Source organism: Amblyomma mixtum, chromosome 9 (genome assembly GCF_055824585.1).
Source record: "Amblyomma mixtum isolate Tamu chromosome 9, ASM5582458v1, whole genome shotgun sequence".
Taxonomy (NCBI): Eukaryota; Metazoa; Arthropoda; class Arachnida; order Ixodida; family Ixodidae; genus Amblyomma; species Amblyomma mixtum.
Genome location: NC_143020.1, coordinates 68,310,562 through 68,331,569, shown reverse-complemented (window position 1 = coordinate 68,331,569; position 21,008 = coordinate 68,310,562). Strand labels below are relative to the sequence as shown.

Genomic DNA, 21,008 nt, shown 5'->3' with positions numbered 1-21,008 from the left:
AAAATTAACACCGTACAGAGCGCCCAAAGCATTTGCTCCGCTGTCCATACTGTCAAGCAATGCCTATTCCACTTGTACTCATAACGCTTTTCACTTCTTCTTTACAGAAATGCAAGTACGGCTTTCGCATGTGAGGACGGCAATAAACGTTACCTTTCAAAGGCGATATTTAAACTTATGTCAACAGATTTCAACAGCCAGTATGAGGGATACTGCTGGAATACTGTCTGGTCCTGGTGGTTCAAAAGCAACGGCGGCTACTGCCTATAGTTCCAGGCACAAAGGTCGTGTCAGGCTCTCAGAGGTTGGCGGCGGCCACGGTGAAGTCGAGTCTTCGCAGGGCGACATCGAAATTGTTTTCGGTAACCGCGTGAACTGAGGAGAATGTGGGCGGCTCGTCGCTTGTTCGCACCGGCGGTATTCTTTGATGATGGCGTCAACCGTCCCGCCTTCAGTGCGTCCATAGGCCTCGGCTGTCGGCTCAAGGTGGGCTATGGCCTGTGAGGTTCCGGGTCTAACGCTCATCCGACCATTATCTCCTAACCTCTTTCATCGCGACGGCAAGCCCTAGATCTTCTCTTTTGTGTTAATCCCTCCTGTCGTAACGTCCTGCGCTTCATCGTCACTGACATTCTTCTAGTTCACGCAATCAGGACGATCGCTCGGTGGCCCCGGGTACTGTGGCGGACTAGAAGACAACAATGTGGGCAGTGGCACAGCACAGAGCGCACGCGCAAGGCCTGCCGCCATTAAAATAATGCCATCGCCATCTGTCACGTAGTCCTATCCTTAACGCCTCCAAATTCTCATAAAAATATTCCAAACTGATAAGGGTCCCAGCCCATTCGAGGAATCCGGGGAACGCGGCAGCCCACAATAAAGCCCGAGGTTTTGTTGACCGTACAGTGGATGAGTGTGACTCCCTTAATTTCGCGACGGACTCCATGATCACATATCATGATCAAACCAATCATTTTAAGCTAGAGAGAAGAGCTTTCCCCCACCCGGACAAAAGCCTGACTAAGTAACAAGAGGTTACGTTGCCTCGTCTACAGTGATGGGACTCGTACTGACCTCGTCTACAGACGAGGTCGGTACGAGTCCCATCACTCCTTGGGCACATTTATCCTGATCAATACAACCCGAACTGCAAACACGGCGGCCAGCGAGCCAACCACGATCATGTCATATGGGATTGCAAAATAGAGCCACCTCCCGGTCATCTAGTTTGTGAGAGACCGTGCTGGCTAGCTCTGACCCCAGAACGCAAGTTCTGGCGGTGGAGTGCGCTGACAAAGTCGTCGAGAGCTATGTACTCTCGACCACTTAACGCGTTTTCTTAGCACCAAGCTCTTACCGAAGAATAAAATGTTTTACAATGAATATACTCCCGATTTCATTGGCTTGCATTCACGTAATAATATGAAGAACAACTGAGAAAACTAGACGATAAGACGATGGCATCTAAGGTATTAAGATACTTCTACAGAAACAGTGCTGAGTCAATGTGACGACAAAGGACTATCAAACTAACTAGTAAGTATGCTGGGAAGAAGCTGGATAAAATTAAGAGCTTTAAGCGACAGGTAAAATACGGGCAAAGTTAAACTTAAATTAATTTAGAACTGTATTGCAATTCTAAAATGCAAATAACCATGGAATCTTTCCATGACAACTCAAGAGGCAGTGTCCTACTCTTTGGAATGAGATCGTTTTGTAAGGCAACGCGAAATAACCAGGGCAACATAAAGTATCACCTTATGCTTCGGGTGGCTCAGGAACGATGCTGTGAGTCTCTATGACGAGAGCATAATTTTAAAGAACTTCAATTCCAGCTAACCAAGAACCATAAACGGCTAACATAAAGCGATACCGGCCGTACCTTCCGCATCGTACTACACTTGGGCTCATTTATAACCACTTGTGACATATCCAATCGGAAAATTTGCACTTCGAGCTGCCGCTCGTGATCCATATCGTACCGAGTGTTAGCATCTTCTTAGGGCACGAGATCAAAAGCATTACATTACCGTAAGCCCTCAACAAGAGCGCCGTATATTAAAGCACGCCTTCTTTGTCTGGATGCCGTTAACGCATACTAAGAAGCGTCCGCTCTCCTGAGCATGGGACGTTGGACTACGATTCTATTCGCTCATTGCATGGTCCATACATCGTCCCTAATTTCGGTAAAGAGAAAATAACATTTTTTATGCCAGGTTGGTGGAGCAATGGAAGCTCTGAGCCGCCATCATGCAGTTTACAAGATCCGAATAGCTACAGCGTTGAGGTTACAAACAAAAAGCGGGCCAGTGCACTGCGCACAGCGCCTGACCCAAATGACAATACATTTTGGTGAATGCGTTGGAGGAGACGGCCAAAGGCAATACCTCCATTTGCATTGATAATATTTGGCAGAAAACTTGAAAACTCCGCAGCCTCACTGTAGTCGTAGCATATTGGCAGTAATTCTCCACGGATGATCACAAAGCATGGCACCATAACACTAGAAAAAGGGCTACAGCTGCTGTTTCCTAGTATCTGAGGCATTTTTATTTGACATAGAACTCGGCTTGCAGCCATTAATTGTTTACATGCTTCCTGTAGATGAAGACACGCTAAAATCGAAAATGGTCATTGGGGTACTAGCCTTGATTGCTGTACTAGGACACTAAACCGCGGAGTGAAGGGCAGCACAGGTCCGCGCTTATCTGTCTATCGTATTTATCTCACCATTTTATCGCGCCTTCCTTGCAAAATGAGAGCGCGTAAATATCTTGCCCCGCAAATATCTCCGCAACCACCGTATAGTGTTTAAATGTTCAGTGACGGCGGACATAAGGGATTTCCAAAGGAATTCATTTGGCGGCTTTTTCTTTCGATCTTTTCCGCGTTCCTCACTGTATTGCTGACTTTCCCTTGCTTTATGTGGATATTGGTGGTCCCCAGGCTTCAAGGGCACTGTTTTAAAAGATTGGATTGGCCCATACGCGGGTAGATACGGCACAATGATATCTTTTTGTCAAGTTAGCACATGAACGGTGGAGTATTCTTCTATGACATATGACGACGAACCCGCAGGCTCGATTTATTCCCAGAAATATGACATGCACAGCTATGACTGTGAAACTGGGTATGAGCAGAAGAGAAAGCGTTTATTTTCAAACCAATATTTCGAGTGCCATCAGAGATTTCAAGACGCTTAAAAGCAGTGATATGAAGAACGAAACAGTAATGACGTGCAACACAAACCATGGTAACTGACATTTAAACTGCAAATTTATTTTGAAAGAAACACTAAATATTGTTGTGGCTACGAAGCTCTCTTCAGATATTGTGGTATTATTAAAAAAAATCTTTATTCGTGCCCTGTAGATGCGACACTTCCTTGTCCCTCTGCCGTTAGAAGGGAAACTCAAGACAAGAGCTCCCACTTGACTCGAAGCTTGTCGTCTTCAACAAAGCCGTCATTCAGGAGATCCGCTAGGACGAACGAAGTCTTCAGGAGATAAACGCCAAAATTACTTGATGTCTCCGGCTTTTTGTAATTCTTCCAAGAACGTATTGTTTTATCCTCGACCTGAAGTTCGGCGCCATCTTGCGGGTGCACGAAGTTCAGCTTAATTCTTTGCTCGGATGGCCACAGAACAACGTCGTCCAGGTCGCCTTCGTGCAGCTGCAAGCAAACTTGCACAGTAACCGAGTCGCCTCTATTCCAGAAGTATAGGCCGGGTGACATGCTGTAACCACGCAAGTACACTCTCTCGTTGTAATACCAAGCAGTGCCTTCGTTCAGCGCTTTTTCTTCGAGTGATTTCACACCTTTTACAAAAAACTCAAACCGCGCTGCTTGCAGCTGCGCCAGTGTATGCACTTTTGTGATGCGCTCCAACGTCTTCTGACCATTCTCCCTCCCTTCTGTTCTGGCTTGTTCCAGGGCAGCTGTGATTTGGCAAATGCTTCCGGCAGTTTCGGTTGTCATATTACCCAAGTGATCTTTCATTACTTTTACCAATCGCACCATCCCTGCGGAAAGATTGTTTATCGCGTCGGTGCGTGTGGTCAAACATTTTTTGATTTCCGCGTTTGACGCTAATATTTCACGCAAGGTTTCTTTTAAGTTCTCAGGCGCTGCACCTGCCTGTTCTTGCCTTACACCTGCTTTGAACATGTTGATATCGTGAGACATTTCATGCATCCTGTCATCGTGCGTGCTGTTATCAGCAGTGATTCTGTCGAGATAGCCCTTGATTTCATCCGCCTTCTTTTCAAATGCTCGGCTCAAAGTATGAAAAGACTCATTTCCGTCCTTGAAGTCGCAGTTGCTTTGGGGTTTCAACGCGGGGTCAGTCAACGAGCCGCAAGTTCCCGATCTGAGCTGCGCACACACTTCGCTGCAGAGGACTTTGATCGAACACTTCGGGCAGCTAGTAGAGTGGTGCAGACATTCCCTCTGGAAATGATCGTTGATCTTGGAAGCAGTTGTGACGTGAGGGCAACCGCTCACGGCATTCCAGCACTTGACCTGCACGTCAAAAAATGGTATATTCATTGGAATGAATTTACCTCCCGAACGACACTGTTGATAATTTTTGAGAAGGTAACGCCCACTGCGATTACATGTCAGCTATTCTTTGAGATCAGCGGCAGTAGAATCGCTTACTTTTTCTTGAACTAAAGGGCTATAACTTGATATCTGCAATGCATGACTGGAGAGATACGGCTACATTTTCTCTTTTAGCCGTTCGTTCACTTCCACTCCGGGTATTTTACTCAATGAACTGAATTTCTATTACAGTTAAACCTTCCTACGGCTCTTTTGTAATTTTGGTTTTCCCTAAATTCAGCGACAGTAGTTGAAAATCAGCATGATAAACCGGCATTAGAAAACCAAGAGTAAACTGGCTATACAAGCTAACGTTCATTAAATCCTGTTTTCGGTTGTTTATAGAGTTAAGGCGAAAAGTCTTGGTTTTTTTGTATATCAACGTAAAACCCTTCCGGAACACCAGACGTCTTTTCTTCCAGAAAAGTAATCGAGATAGAGCACAAATTATTAAGTCAGGTTTTCGAAAAGTAAGCCACTTCGAAATTTCCTCCGACGATAAACGTGTTGCGCGTTGCTCACAGAATACGATGCATGAAATCTCAAGGAAGAGATAAGAGTTGTAAGGGTAGGAGTTGTAAACACATAAGCGAAATTACTGCGGCCAGTTGTGTTCAAATGATGTGCCTTCTCCTTGGGCCGTTCAAGCAAGAGCAGCGATTACACGCTTACCAAGTCGCATTGATTGCTTCCACAAAAGTTGCGCTCCTTTGCACTACAGTATCGTCCTGCAGCGAACCGCGGAAGCAAAAAGATGAAAACAGAAGGCTCTCTACGTCGGGAAAAGCAAGAATTAGGTCTTTCCCTCAAGTCGTCAAGGCCCTTGATTGACACGTCTTGTTGTCAAACCTTCCTTTTTACCTCATCAAGCTCTGCAAACGTACAGATTACCGGTCTGTGAGAGCCACATCACGCACTGCATAAAACTACCTCTCGAACTTTCTCAGATCCAAACGTACAGTAACAATGGGCGCTATTTTTTCTCGCAGAAGCTAAAATTGGCGTTCCATCACCAACACAATATTATACACTACTTAACGCCTAGACTTCTTCTAGCATAAATTGTGCATCTGGAGACGCTGAGCTACAAGCAAGCTCAGCGCAACGAGGGATAAATAAATCAAAACCGTAAAGCGCTTTTAAAAATGCAGGAATACGTATTCGCTTAGTTAAACCTTCAAGGCCTTCCAGTGGGAGTCATGGCTCCATAAAGTGGCACGTTTAGTACATGCTGTAAATACAGCATTCAAATATTCGGGATGTAAAGAACAGAAATCAGCCTAACTTCTCCACCGCTTTGAACTGCCACGCAATGTGCAGGTAGCCATATTTAAAAAGTATCAGGCGCTTGCCGATCGACCAGTTCCTCAGCGCCTTATCACATTCCACAACGGCCAAAAATAAGGCAAGTGTGGTGACAGCTAAAGCTTCAGTGATAATAGTATGTTAGGCTCTTTGCTCATGCACGCATACGCCCTGCCAATGTACGCGCCAGAGTCATGGGGTCGACATACCAAAGGCGACTGAGCATGGCTACTACCACTTTCTTGCCGGATGATGTGAATGTATTTCTAATTTTTTTTTGCAACATGGGACTGCCATAAAACAAGAAAGAAATTGCTATTCACAACGCGATTGTTTCGCTTGAAACAAAAAAGCAAAGATTAGAGCGTTAATAGATTAGAGGTTCTCTTGTACCTGCTCATTATTGTATACTTGTTATCACCCTTTGCAACTGCCTTTTGTATTAAAAGCCTTGCTGTCAAGCTGCTGCCAAGCGAAAGGGGGCTGCGGCTTAGTCAAGCTGTCTCTCACAGCTTTTTCTGCGCCTCCTCTGTCTGTATCTTTACAAGGCAGAAATAAAGAATTTGAATTTGAATTTGAATAGCGCGAATGGAAGGCCCAAACCTATCACCCACCCACGTGGCTGGGATTTCCTGGCCTTTTTCTAGCGTGGGCTTTTTGAGGTTAGGATGCACAGACTAGGTCAAAAAAACCCAGGTAGCTACAATGGCGCCAGGTGCGCCTGAGTTCCTCTATCGATTCGATGCCACCACCGGCTCGACGCCGCTCGCTTCCTCCGAGGGTAAAGAGGGCGAAGGAAACATGCCCTTCACTATCGGGCGTCCTTTGAAAACAGCGCCCGTGAGTACTTGCGTGCATGAATACCTGTGAGCACGGTCACCGCGCTACGGCGTTTCATCAACCTTCATTCGCGCTTTTCCTTTCCTCCCTGTCTCTGTCCCCATTGTGGAGCAGCAGGCCAAGGCCATGGTTTTTAGAGCAGCCGCAGGGCGGCGAAAGCGGTGCGCAGCCTCTCCATGCGCAGCGGTCCAAGATTTTTCTTTCGTTGCGAAAGCAACACTGCGCAAGTCGCCGAGCCATTTCGCAGGGCTGAGGCAAGGCCATATCGCGCATGCGTGCCGGGGCCGTCGCCGCTGCCGCGCGCTCTCCATCGTCTCTCCTCGTTGCTTTCGCAATCCTCCAAGTTTAACCAGGTTTAATCCACGTCCGTATTTTATCCTGCTGCATGCGAAGCAGTGGACAACCTCAGACTTATTCTGCGAAATGAAGGGGTAGAACAGCCGGAAAAAGCAAAGGGTGAGAGTCTAGACCATTACCTCTCTCTCCAGCAGCTCATATAGAGGAAAGTCGACGTAGTCTTCGTCGTGCCACTCGTGGCCATCGTGAGGACAGACGTGCATCTCTTCCTGGGCGCATTGTTCGTAGGAAGAGTCGCAAAGGACGAGCATGCAGGAAAGCAACGCGGCTCTTTTCCGGACCAGCCCGCAGGCACTGCACACCCTGTTCGTCGGAATGGGCTCCACGAAGCTGAGACACCTCCAGTCGAGTTCCGGGCCGAAGCCGACGATCGAGTACGGGGCACCTGCAAGAGACATCGCTATGAACGTCCGCTCGCTGCCACGCCACCTGAAAAAATATCTTTTTCAGCCCGCGCGAAGCGGTCTGTTATCTAATTTTATTTGCCTGTGCTTTTCAAACGAACGATATCAGCTGGATCCGCAGCCTTTCGCGGGGCGTATCATCTGTCGCGCCACTTTGCGTTCGTTATCTGCTGTGCTTCAACGACGATCTCCTTTAGAGCCGTAGCTTCCGCGTTTTTTTTATCCTGGAATCAAAGATTTCTCTTCACCACGTAACGGTCGAAATTAAATTTCGGGTTTGCGGTAGAAACGTTTATTTCCTCTGAAAAGATAGGGTTACATGGAGGTTGCTGTGGGGTCAGGCTTAGTGCTCAGCCCCTTGTGCAGGACTCCAGCGGATCCCGCTGTTCCCATTGCTCGTTCGACCGTCGCCTTTTGGGATTTCATGTCGGAGCAGGCGAGTAAGGTCGCCTCCCAGTATTCCACCGTGGGGTTTGGGTTGGGGTACATGCAGGGTTGGAGAAGCACGCTCGCACAAAGCGCTGAGTACAGTAGCTCTCTTGACCATCGAGTGTGTGACAGCTCTGTCGATGCGAAATGAGCCACCAGGTTTCATGGCCCAAATTCAGACCTGATGACCTCTGGCGAGGGCAGCTAGCTGAAGCAAATAAAAACCTTTCATAGGTGCCTACAAAATTGATGGAAAACATATCATTGGCCACTATTCCGTGTGAATACAAGACAAAATTATCACCGCAGAGAGGGCCCAAAGCATTTGCTCTGCAGTCCATGCTGTCAAGAAATACCTGTTTCACTTGTACTCATAAAGCTGTTCACTTCTTTACAGAAAAGCAGGTACGGCATTTGCATGTGAGGACGGCAATAAACGTTACCTTTCAATGGCGATAATTCAAGTTATTTCAACGGATTTCAACAGCCAGTATGAGGGATACTGCTGGAATACTGTCTGCTGCTGGTGGTTCAGAAGCAATGGTGGCTACTGCCTTTAGTTCCTGGCGCAGAAGTCGCGTAAGGATCTCAAAGGTCGGCGGGGGCCACGGTGAAGTCGAGTCTTCGCAGGGCGACATCGCAATTGTTTTCGGTAACCGCGTGAACTGAGCAGAAATTCAGCGGCTCGTCGCTTGTTCGAACCGGCGGTGTTCTTTGATGATTGCGTCAACGATCTCCCCTTCGGTGCGTTCATGGGCTTCGGCCGTCGGCTCAAGGTGGGCTACGGCCTGGGAGGTTCCTGGTCTAGCGCTCATCAGACCATTATCTCCTAACCTCTTTCATCGTGACGGCAAGCCCTAGATCTTCTCTTCTGTGTTAATCCCTCCTGTCGTCACGTTCTGCGCTTCATCGTCACTGCCATTCTAGTTCACTCAATCGGGACGATCGCTCGGTGGCCCCGGGTAGTGTGGCGGACTAGAAGACAACAACGTGGGCAGTGGCACAGCACAGAGCGCACGCGCAAGGCCTGCTGCCATTAAAATCATGCAATCACCATCTCTCACGTACTCCTATCCTTAACGCCTCCAAATTCTCACCAAATTATTCCGAACATATATGGGTCTAGGCCCATTCGTGGAATCTGGGGCACGAGGCAGCCCAGAATACAGCCCGAGGTTTCGTCGACCGGGTAATGGATGAGACTGGCTCCCTCGATTTCACGACGGACTTCATAATCACATATCATGATCTAACCAATCATTTTAAACCAGAGAAGAACTTTCCCCCTTCCGGACATAAGCCTGACTAACGAACAAGAGGTTACGTGGCGTCGTCTACAGACGAGATCGATACCAGCCCCATCCCTCCTTGGGCACATTTATCCTGATCTATACAACCCGAACTGTAAACACTGCAGCCAACGAGAAAACTACGATCATATCATATGCGATGGCAAAATAGAGCCACCTCAGTGTTGTCTAGTTGCTGCTGCTTCTCTCGAGCGCTGAGAGGCCGTGCAGGCTAGCTCTGATCTCAGAGCGCAAGTTCTGGTGGTGGAGTGGGCTGACAAAGTCGTCGAGGGCTATGTACTCTCGACCACTTAACGCGACCTGTTAGCACCAAGCTCTTTCCGAGGAATAAAATGTTTTACAATGAGTGTAATCCTGGTTTCATCGGCTTACCGTCACGTAATAATATGAAGAACACCTGAGGAAACTAGACGATAAGAGGAGGGCAGCTAAAGTATTAAAGTACTTCTACAGAAACAGAGCTGACTCGAAGTGACAGCGAAGCACTATCAAACTAACCAGTAAGTATACTGGGAACAAGCTGGATAAAGCAAAGAGCTTTAAGCAACAGGTAAAAAACGCGTAAACTTGAAACTTAAGTTAGTCTAAAGAAGCAAAGTGTAGAACTATATAGGAACTGAAAAATGCAAATAACCAAGGAATCTTTCTATGACTACTCAAGAGGCAGTGTCCTACTCTTTGAAGCGAGATCACGTTTTCTTACAACGCGAAGTAACCAGGGGTTTCCCAGGAACGGCGCTGTGAATCTTTGCGACGGGAGTATAATTTTTATGAACTTCAATTTCAGCTAACCAAGAACCATAAACAGCTAACATAAAGCAATACCGGTCTTACCTTCCACATCGTACTAAACTTGGGCTCATTCATATCCGTATGTAATATATCGAATCGAAAATTTACACTTTGAGCTGGCGCTCGAGATCGATATCTCACCGAGTGATATCATTTTCCTAGGTCATGGGATCAAAAGCATTACATTACCGTCAGCCCTCAACAAGGGCGCCGTATATTATAGCACGCCTGGTTTGTGTGGTTACCGTTAACACATTCCTAGAAGTGTCCGCTCCCCTGAGTTGGCCCAAGAAGTACAAATTGATTGGTCCAACAGTTGCAAAAGAGTGGCGGAAATTGGCATGAATATTGGTCCTACATGGGTATTTGAGCAATCCGAGACTTTTTCCAACAACGGCCCTTCATTCATGCCAAAATTGGGCCTATACTCAGCCAGTCTAGCTACCATCATTGACCCATGATTCACGCCTGGGTTGGGTCGACGTTCAGCCAGTCTATCCACAAAGGCCCAAAACGTTCGTGCCAAGACTATGCCTATGTTCAGCCAATCTATTAATTATGGCCCGACATTCGTGCCAAGGCTATGCCCATATTCAGCCAATCTATGTATTATGGCCCGACATTCATGCCAATAGTATGCCCACATTCAGCCGATCTGTCAATAATGGCCCGACATTCGCGCCAATAGTATGCCCACATTCAGCCGATCTGTCAATAATGACCCTGCGTTCGCACCAATGGTATGCCCACATTCAGCCAGTATCAATAATGGCCCCAGGTTCGCTCCGACTTGTGCCCGCTTTTCCACCCTTCAGCTAACTATTATAGGTGGCATATCAATTGCAAGGCCTTTGGGAAATTGTATGCGATCGGGGGTCCCACCTGGTTTTATACAACACCTCTTGCTGGCCAACAACAATGCAGACATATTCCGCTTGTTTTTCACCAGCCGGAGCTTGTATATGTAACATTTTACATATAAGCAGTCAGCGGACATACAAAAAAGAAGTAACGGACTCAAGGAACGAAATTTATGTCATCTACGGTGCAGTACATCGTGAAATGCACTGAGCCTGGAGCCGCTGCATTCATGAGTCATATCGGCACTAATCGTTGCACTCCTCTTGTAAGAGAACTTTTGCAGTGCCTTGAAATTAATTCCTCGCCAAGCTGTTGCACGATGACCTGGCTGTACATCGAAGCTGCAAAGACACGCATGATGTGATCATGAATGTAAGTACAACCATCGCAGAAAACAAGACATCAAATAAAATAACACATTGATTTTAGTGGCGCGCAGTGTGCGAGAAGGTACTCGCAACACATGTTGGAAGTGTAATTTCTAAATGATGCTTAATATTGTCACAAATAGGACCGGAAACAGCAGGGCTACGCACAGGCAGAGAATAGAGCAAGCAAGCAGAGAATAGAGTCCCAGCTACGAGAGCACGCGAGTCCCTCACTTCTTCGTCCTCCAGGCGCCGCCCGGGCGCACCTGGCGGCTTTATTCCCCCCCCCCCCCCCCCCAAAAAAAAAGAAAGCAAAAACGTGGGCGCACTTTGAGCGAACGGGAGGAAGTAAGCAAGCCAACAAATGGTCACATGCCGCTCAACGGCGGCAGGTACAAATAAAAAGAAAACGCGGAAGACGCGACGCCCGTTACTGCGTAAAGTAAGGCTTCATGCGCAGTACGTGCACGACCTCAGGCTGAGTTCGACGGCGCGAACTCGGGAGAGTGCCATCGGGGAGGACTTCATGCGTCACATCCGTGATACGGCGCAGCACTGTGTACGGTCCAAAGTAGCGGCTCAGGAGCTTCTCCGACAGGCCTGGGCGACGTACTGGGGTCCATACCCACACTTTGTCGTCGGGGTGGTACTCTACGTGTCGATGCCGTTGGTTGTAGCATTGTGCATTCGTGACCTGCTTCCGTCGGATGTGCATACGGGCCAGTTGCCGGGCTTCCTCTGCGTGCCGGGCAAACTCCTCGGCGTCTGACGTGAGCGCCTGGTCGTCAGGGGCGCTCGGAAGCATGGCGTCGAACATTGTTTGTACTTCACGCCCGTAGACGAGGCGAAACGGCGTAAAGCGAGCCGTTTCCTGAATCGCCGTGTTATAGGCAAACGTCACGTATGGGAGGATCTCGTCTCAGGTCTTGTGCTGTACGTCGGAGTACATTGCAAGCATGTCCGCTAAGGTTTTCTTGAGGCGCTCCGTGAATCCGTTTGACTGCGGGTGGTATGCTGTAGTTTTGTGCTGGGTCGTGTGACTCAGCTGGAACACCTCGTGCATGAGCTGTGCTGTAAACGCAGTCCCTTTGTCGGTGATTACGGAGGACGGGGCGCCGTGTTGTAAAACGATGTGGTGTATGAAGAAATGCGCGATTTCCGGGGATGTACTGCGCGGCACCGCCTTGGTTTCCGCATAGAGGGTCAAATAATCACTCGCAACTATAATCCACTTATTGCCAGATGATGATACAGGGAATGGGCCGAGAAGATCAATGCCGACTTGGTCAAAAGGTGTGCGAGGTGGTTCAATTGGATGTAGCAAACCTGCAGGCTTTAGCGGTGGCGACTTACGACGCTGGCTCTCACGGCAACCTCTGACGTAGCGATGGATGGTCGCTGCAATTTTAGGCCAATAATAGGCCTGACGCACTCGAGCGAGCGTGCGTGCGAATCCCAAGTGGCCAGATGTGGGCTCATCATGACACTCGGAAAGGATGTCGTCGCGGAGGTCTGATGGCGCGACTAGGATGTAGGTCCGGTCACCGTTGCGTGAGTTTTTCTTGTACAGTACGCCATTGCGAATGCAAAAAGAGGACAAGTGGCGGGAAAAGGGTCAACGTACGTTGGAAGCATTGCCCTCTAGGTGATCCACGACAGACCGCAGGTCAGCGTCAGCACGCTGCCTTGCCACCAAGTCCGAACTGCTGAACACGCCTAGGAAACGATTGTCGTCCTCTGTGCTGTGATCAGCTTGCTCGATGGGTGCGCGCGAGAGCGTGTCGGCATCTTCGTGTTTACGTCCGGACGTATTGACAATTGTATAATCAAATTCCTGAAGGCGAAGTCTCCAGCGTGCTAGGCGGCCTGATGGGTCCCGGAGATTGGTCAGCCAGCACAAGGAATGATTGTCTGTGACGACTTTGAAATGGCGACCGTAGATATAAGGCCGAAATTTTATTGTGGCCCAGATGACAGAGAGGCACTCCTTTTCTGAGGTGGTGTATTTGATTTCGGTGCGCGAGAGTGTGCGACTCGCATACGCGATCACATGTTCCACACCTTCTTGATGTTGAACGATGACAGCACCAAGCCCAATATTGCTTGCGTCGGTGTATATCTCGGTAGCAGCCTCCTCATCAAAGTGAGCAAGCACAGGGGTAGTGTGCAGCCGTCGTCGCAGCTCTGTGAAAGCAGCTTGTAGCGCGCCAGTCCAGACGAACGGTGTATCTTCACGCGTTAAACGGGTCAGGGGTTCAGCGATCGTGGAGAAGTCTGCGTTGAAACGACGGTAGTAGGCGCTCAAACCCAAGAAGCGCTTGAGCGCTTTCTTTGTAGTAGGACGGGTAAACTCGGCTACGGCAGCAGTTTTCTCGGGTTCGGCTCTTACACCGTCGGCGCTCACAACATGGGCGAGAACCTTGAGCTCTTTTTAGCCAAAGCGACGCTTCTCGGGTTTAAGTGTCAGGTCGGCCAACCGCAGGGCATCAAGCACGGTCCGCAGGCGTTCAAGGTGTTGGTCGAAGGTTTCTGAAAACACCACCACGTCATCTAGATAAACTAAACAGGTTTGCCATTTGAGGCCAGCCAGGACAGTGTCCATCATGCGCTGAAACGTCACTAGCGCTGAGCAAAGGCCGAAAGGCAACACCTTCAATTCATATAGGCCGTCGGCTGTGATGAAGGCAGTTTTTTTGTGGACACGTTCATCAACCTCAATCTGCCAATACCAGCTCTTTAGATCGATCGACGAAAAATACTTGGCGCGGCGAAGTCTGTCGAGTGAGTCGTCAATGCGAGGCAGCGGGTAGACATCCTTTTTCGTTACGGCGTTCAGCTTGCGGTAATCAACGCAAAAGCGCGATGTACCATCCTTCTTCTTTACCAGAACAACAGGCGACGACCACGGGCTCTTAGAAGGCTGAATAAGGCCGTCTGTAAGCATCTCCTTCACCTGCGCTTGGATGGCGTCGCGTTCCTTCTGGGAAATGCTGTACGGCTGCTGTCCTATGGGGCGAGCATCATCGGAAGTGATGATTCGATGCTTCGTGACCGCCGTTTGCCGCACTTTCGAGGATGATGCGAAGCAGGTTTTGTGTTGGAGCAGTAGGGTGCGCAGGTCGCGCTGTTGAGTGGCTGATAGCCCGGAGCTAACATCGATGCGATCCAGGCACGTGTCTGGTTGTACCATGGCCTCGGACGCAAAGCACTCAGTAACTCAGCACTCAGCCAATTGGTGAGCCCACGCGATGGCAGTAGCTCGGAAAAGGTGACGAGGATCGTTCGAAAAATAGGTAATCAGGAGCTCCGACCGACCGTTATTGAGGTGGACAAGGCTTCGGGCCGAGCAAATGCCGTGTGTCAGTAGCAAGGAAAGGTTGCCCTCGGCGACTGCAGGTTCATCACGTAGCCCATCATCGCATTCAACGCTTGCAAAAATACTGGCAAGCGGCGGGATAAAAACATTCTCACTAAAAATACGAAGGACGGAGCTGCGTTAACGAACATTGGAGGTGTCGTCGGCTTTCGGTGTAGAAAACGTAACGGTTCCGTTCCGAAGGTCGATAATGGCACCATTCTCACGGAGAAAATTTTGGGCGGAGAAAATCTACGCCGAAAATCCGGTCACGACAACAGTCGTGGAGCACCAGGCAGCTCACTATGAACGTCGAGTCGGTGATCGGGACCCTAACCGTGCACTGTCCAAGCGGAGCAATGATATGGCCCCCCGCCGTCCGTATCTGCACGCCAGATCAGAGAGTCGTTACCTGCTGCCAATTTGCTACTAATAATTGAATACTCCGCTCCTGTGTCCTCCAACGCGCTAATGCTGTGACCGTCGAGAAGCACGGGTATGTCCAGTGAGAATCGGTCCTTTACTTCATCCACTGTCGTCGACAGAGCTCTACCATCCGATGTCGGCGGCGTCAGGGGGTCTTTACAGCGTCGATATCCAGTGACCACGCCCCCGGAGGTCGTTGTCTTCAGTTTTCCCGGCGAGGGCTGGGCGAGCGGTGCGCCGTCGCTCGCGAGAAGTTCTGCTGATTCCGTGAAAATGATGATCGGCGAGGTGACGGTGATCGGGACTAACGGCGCGCCATGGACCATAGAGGTTGCCGGGTCACGTACTCCTCAATCGCAGGGGGCCTTTGGCCAAATCAGGGTCTTGGCGCATCGGAGGAAAAACCTTGCAGCCCATGCCCTCGGTATGGGCACCGGCGGAACAGGTGCGCGGGCTCCCCACAATGCAGACACAAACACCGCCGGTCAGGGCCACGCCAGACGTCTGCTCTGCGCAGTGATCGTCGATCACTACTCGGGATGTGCTGCATTGGCTGCACGGAGGGCAGCGGGACGTCGTGCGGGGTTTGAACTAATGCCGCTGAATTAGGGGCAGGGCGGCGTAAAGCGTCAGCATATGTCGGGCGGCAGTCTACGTGGGCTGCGAAAATGCCGCTGGATTTGGGGCAGGCCATCGAAGAGCTTCAGCGTACGTCGGGCGGTAGTAGTCGGTCTGGATGAGCTGGGGTTCGCCGCGTAGTAACGGAGGCCTGAGTGCTTGCTGCACCTCTTCGCGGATAACGCCCATAAGGGCCGTTCGCTTCGACGTACCACAGATCTTCGCTAGCTCAAGGACAAAAGCAGCAAGGACTGGCCGGTCGTACGCTTTGGAACGCTGCCGAAGGACCTGCTCCATCGTGACAACCTCTGCTTGAAACTCGGCAACAGTGGTTGGGGGGCTGCGCACGTGACCGGCGAAAAGCTCTTCTTTAACGCCACGCATTGGGTGGCGCAGCGTTTTGGCTTCCGACATAGCTGGATCAGCCCGTCGGAAGAGGCGCGTCATGTCTTCGACGTACATCGAAACCGTTTCGTTGGGTATTTGCATGCGGGACTGCAGGGCGCGTTCAGCTCGCTCCCGAAGATCAGCGCTCACGTACGCTTCGAGCAGTTGCCGTCGGAACTCATGCCATGAAAAAAAGTGTCCTCGCGGTTCTCGTACCACGTACAAGCACCGTCCTCCAAGCTGAAGAAAACGTTCCTCAGTTTGGCGGCGTCATCCCATTGGTTCAATGCGGCGACACGTTCAAACTGGAGGAGCCAATCTCCCACGTCCTCCAGTTGAGTCCCGTGAAAAGACTTTCGTAGCCGTGCGTTCTGGACGGTGTATTACGCGGCGCGTTGCAGGACTGGTCGAGGGGCAGGCGCCGAGGTAGTGTCAAATGGCATGAGCTGAGGAGGCAGCTAGCCAGGCGCCGAGGTAGTCTCCGGACACAGGACTACGATTATATTCGTACATTGCATGGTCAATACATCATCCCTTATTTAGGTAAACCCAAAATAAAAATTTTTTATGCCATGTTGATATAGCAATGGAAGCTCTGAGCCGCCATCATGCAGTTCAGAAGATCCGAATGCCTGCAGCGTTGATGTTATAAACAAAAAACGGCCCAGTGCACTGCGAACAGCGCCTGACCCAAATGACAATACATTCTGGTGAATGCGCGAAAGGAGACGGCCAAAGAAAATACCTCCATTTGCATTGATAATGTTTGGCACGAAACTTCAAAACTTCCCCGCGTTACTCTAGTCATACCAAATTGGCAGTAATTCTCCGCGGATGTTCACAAAGCTTGGCACGATAACACGTGAAAGAGCGCTACAGCTGCTTTTTGCTAGTATCTGAGACATTTTCATTTGACATGGAACTCAGCTTGCAGCATTAAAAGTTTACATACTTCCTGTACAGGAAGACACGCTAAAATCGAGCATTGATTGCTGTACACGGCCACTAAACCGCGGAGTGAAGGGCAGTACAGGTGCGCGCTTATCTGTCTATCGTATTTATCTCAATTGTTATCGCGGCTTCATTGAAAAATAAGAGCGCGTAGCTCTCTTGCCCCGCAAATATCTCCGCAACCACCGTATAGTACTTAAAGGTTCAGTGACGGCCAGAACAAAGGGCTTTCCAAAGGAATTCAATTGGCGGCTTTTTCTTTCGATCTTTTCCGCGTTTCTCATTGTATTGCTGACTTTGCCTTGCTTGATGTGGGTATTGGTGGTCCCCAGGCTTCGAGGGCACTGTTTTGAAAGATTGGATTGGCCTATACGAGGGTAGATACGGCACAATGATAGCGTTTTTTAAAATTAGCTCATGAACGTGGGAGGATACTTCTATGACATTTGATGACGAACAGGCACGCTCCATTTATTCCCAGAAATATGATATACACAGCTATGACTATGAAACTGAGTATAAGCAGAAGTAAAAGCCTTTATTTTCCAACCAATATTTTCGGTGGCGTCAGAGATTATAAGACGCTTAAAAGCAGTGATATAAACAACAAAACTTTAATGACGTCCAAAGCAAACCGCGGTAACTGACATTTAAGCTGGAAATTTATTTTTAAAATAAAATGCCAAATATTGTGCCACGAAGCTTTCTTCATGTTTGGGGGTATTAACAAGAAAAAAAAAAGGTTGTTTCTTCCAAGTACACGCGCCACTTCCTTGTCCCTGTGCCGTTAGAAGACAAACTCAGGGCAGGCGCTCCCACTTGACACGAAGCTTGTCGTCTTCAACAAAGCCGTCATTCAGGAGATCCGCTAGGACGAACGACGTCTTCAGGAGATAAACGCCAAAATTACTTGAAGTCTCCGGCTTTTGGTAATTCTTCCAAGAACGTATTGTTTTACCCTCGACCTCACGTTCGGTGCTTCTCTGAGGGTGCACGAAGTTCAGCTTGATTCTTTGCTCGAATGGCCACAGAACAACGTCGTCCAGGTCGCCTTCGTGCAGCTGTAAGCAAACATGCACAGTAACGTAGTCGCCTCCATGCCAGAAGTATAGGCCGGGTGACATGCAGTAAGCACGCAAGCACACTCTCTCGTTGTAATACCAAGCAGTGCCTTCGTTCAGCGCTTTCTCTTCGAGAGATTTCTCACCTTTCACAAAAAACTCGCACCGCGTTGCTTGCAGCTGAGCCAGTGTATACACTTTTGTGATGCGCTCCAACGTCTTCTGTCCATTCTCCCTTCTTCCTGCAGTTCCGTTGTCATATTACCCAAGTGATCTTTCACTGCTTTTTCCAATTGGTCCATCCCTGCGGAAAGATTCCTTATATCGTTGTTGCGTGTGGTCAAAGATTGTTTCATTTCCGCGTCTGACGCTAAGATTTCACGCAAGGTTTCCTTTACGCTCTCAGGCACTGCAGCTGCCTGTTCTTGCCTCACACCTTCTTTGAATATTGTGACGAAGACGAAGCTGGCAGCGGCGCGGGACGGAGCGCTCGCGCTAGGCCAGCAGCCATTAAAATCATCTCTTGCTCATTGTTTACCACGTCTCATTCTTCGGCTGGCCGCCGCGTAACAATATGTTTATAAAGAGAGACATTTTATTCAACCTGTCATCGTGCGTTTTATTATCAGCAGTGATTCTGTCGAGATAGCCCTTTATTTCATCCGCCTTCTTTTCAAATGCTCGGCTGAAAGTATCAAAAGACTCATTTCCACACCTGAGGTCACAATTGCTTTGTGGTTTCAACGCGGGGTCAGTCAACTAGCCGCAAGTTCCTGATCTGATGTGCGCGCACATTTCGCTGCACAGGACTTTGATCGAGCAGTTTGGGCAGCTAGTAGAGTGGTGCAGACATTCCCTCCGGAAATGATCGCTGATCTTGGAAGCAGGTGTCACGTGCGGGCAACCGCTCTCGGCATTCCAGCACTTGATCTGCAAGGCAAAAAAAAAGGCACATTCATTGCAATGAAATCATCTCCCGAACAAGACAGTTGATAATTTTTACGAAGTTAACTTCCCCTGCGATTCCACGTCAGCTACTGCCTGAGTCAGGGGCAGTAGAATCGCTTGCTTTTCTTGAACTGCAGAGCTATACCTTGATATCAACACTGCATCACTGCAGAGATACGGCTACATATGCACTTTTAGGCGTTCATTCCGTTCGAGTACAAGTACTATACAACATAAACTGAATTACCTACGGCTTCTCTTGCAATTTTAGTTTTCCCTAAACACAGGGAAAGTACAGTCTTTGTCAAAAGTTTAGAGCCCAGGGGGTTTGATTCTAAGCCTGGCAGTGGGACTCCTGTAACATTCGTGGTAGTCCTACCTATTGGAGGAGGGAGTACTAGAAATCTTTTTACCTTCAGCAAATTTGGAGCGCTGGAGATGGATTACGAACCAGACAGTGTGCTTGAGAAGCAAACTCCCTGGGCTCCAAACTTTTGACAAAGGCTGTACATCAAAGTCAGCATGATAAACCGACATTAGAAAGCCAAGAGTAAATCAACTGGACAAGGTAACGTTCATTAAATCCTGCTTTCGGACGTTTATAGAATTTAGGCAAGAATTGTCTCATTTTTTTTTCCATACGGACGTACAGCCCTTCCGGAACACCAGACGTCATTTCTTGCTAAAGAGTAATCGAGGTAGAGCACAAATTATGAAGACAGGTTTTTGAAAAATAAGCAACTTCAAAATTCCTTCTCTATGATAAACGTGTTACGTGTTGCACGCAGAATGCGGTGCATGGAAATTGAAGGAAGAGATAAGAGTTAGAAGGGAACGATTTGTAAACCGATGAGCGAAATTGTTGCGGCCAGTTGTGTTCAATTGATGTGTCTTCTATTGGCCTAAACAAATAAATACTGATAATGGGCAACTTGTACCGCATTGTACAGCTCCAATGGATACATGCTGTTCAAATAGTCTACTCTTCAATGACCCTAATCGTGCAAGCAAGAGCACCGGTTACACGCTTACCAAGTTGCTTTGATTGCTTCCACAAAAGTTCCACTCCTTTCCACTACCGTACCGTATTGCAGTGAACCGCAGAAGCAAAAAGACGAAAACAGAAGGCTCTCTTCGTCGGGAAAAGCAAGAATTAGTTCTTCCTCTGAAGTCGTCACCGCCCTTGATTGGCACGTCTTGTTCTCAAATCTTCCTTTTTGCCTCATCAATCCGTGCAAACGTTCGGATTATCGGTCTGTGAGAGCCACATCACACACTGCATAAAACTACCTCTCGAACTTTCACAGAATTAAACGTACTGTAACAATGGGCTCTATGTTTTTTTTTCGCGGAAGCGAAAATTGACGCTCGATTACCAACGCAATACTATGCTCACTTAACGCCTAGATTTTTTAAAGCATAATTTGGACATCTAGAGTCGCTACAAGCAAGGCGAGCGCATTAGGGGAAAAATAGATCCAAACCGTAGAGTGCTCCTGAAAATGCAGGAATACGTGTCTGCTTAATTAAACATTCAAGGCCTTCCAATGTCAATTATTGCTCCATACTGTGGCATATTTAGTACATGTTGTAAATACAGCTTTCAAATATTCGGTATATTGAGAAAAGAAGTCAGCCTAACCCCTCCACAGTTTTGAACTGCCACGCAATGTGCAGCTAGCCATATTTTAAAAGTATCAGGCGCTTGCCGGCCGGCCAGTTCCTCAGCGCCTTATCGCAGTCCACAACGGCAGAGCAAACAAATAAGGCAAATGTGATGACAGCTAAAGGTTCAGCGAGAATAGTATGTCAGACTATTTCCTCACGCACGCATAGGCCCAGCCACTGTAGGCGCCGGCGTCATGGGGTCGACATACCAAACACGACTGTGCATGGCTGCTACCACTCCCTTGCTGGTTGACGTGAATGTATTTCTCTTCCTTTTTTTTGCAACATGGGACTGCCATAAAACAAGAAAGAAAGGCGAGAAAAC

At 48.6% G+C, this 21,008-nt stretch overlaps 1 pseudogene; it reads right to left on the bottom strand.

Annotated features, from left to right (window-relative positions):
• Window positions 1–12,810: 12,810 nt before the first annotated feature.
• Window positions 12,811–16,115, bottom strand: LOC149329533 (uncharacterized; annotated as a pseudogene).
• Window positions 16,116–21,008: the final 4,893 nt, after the last annotated feature.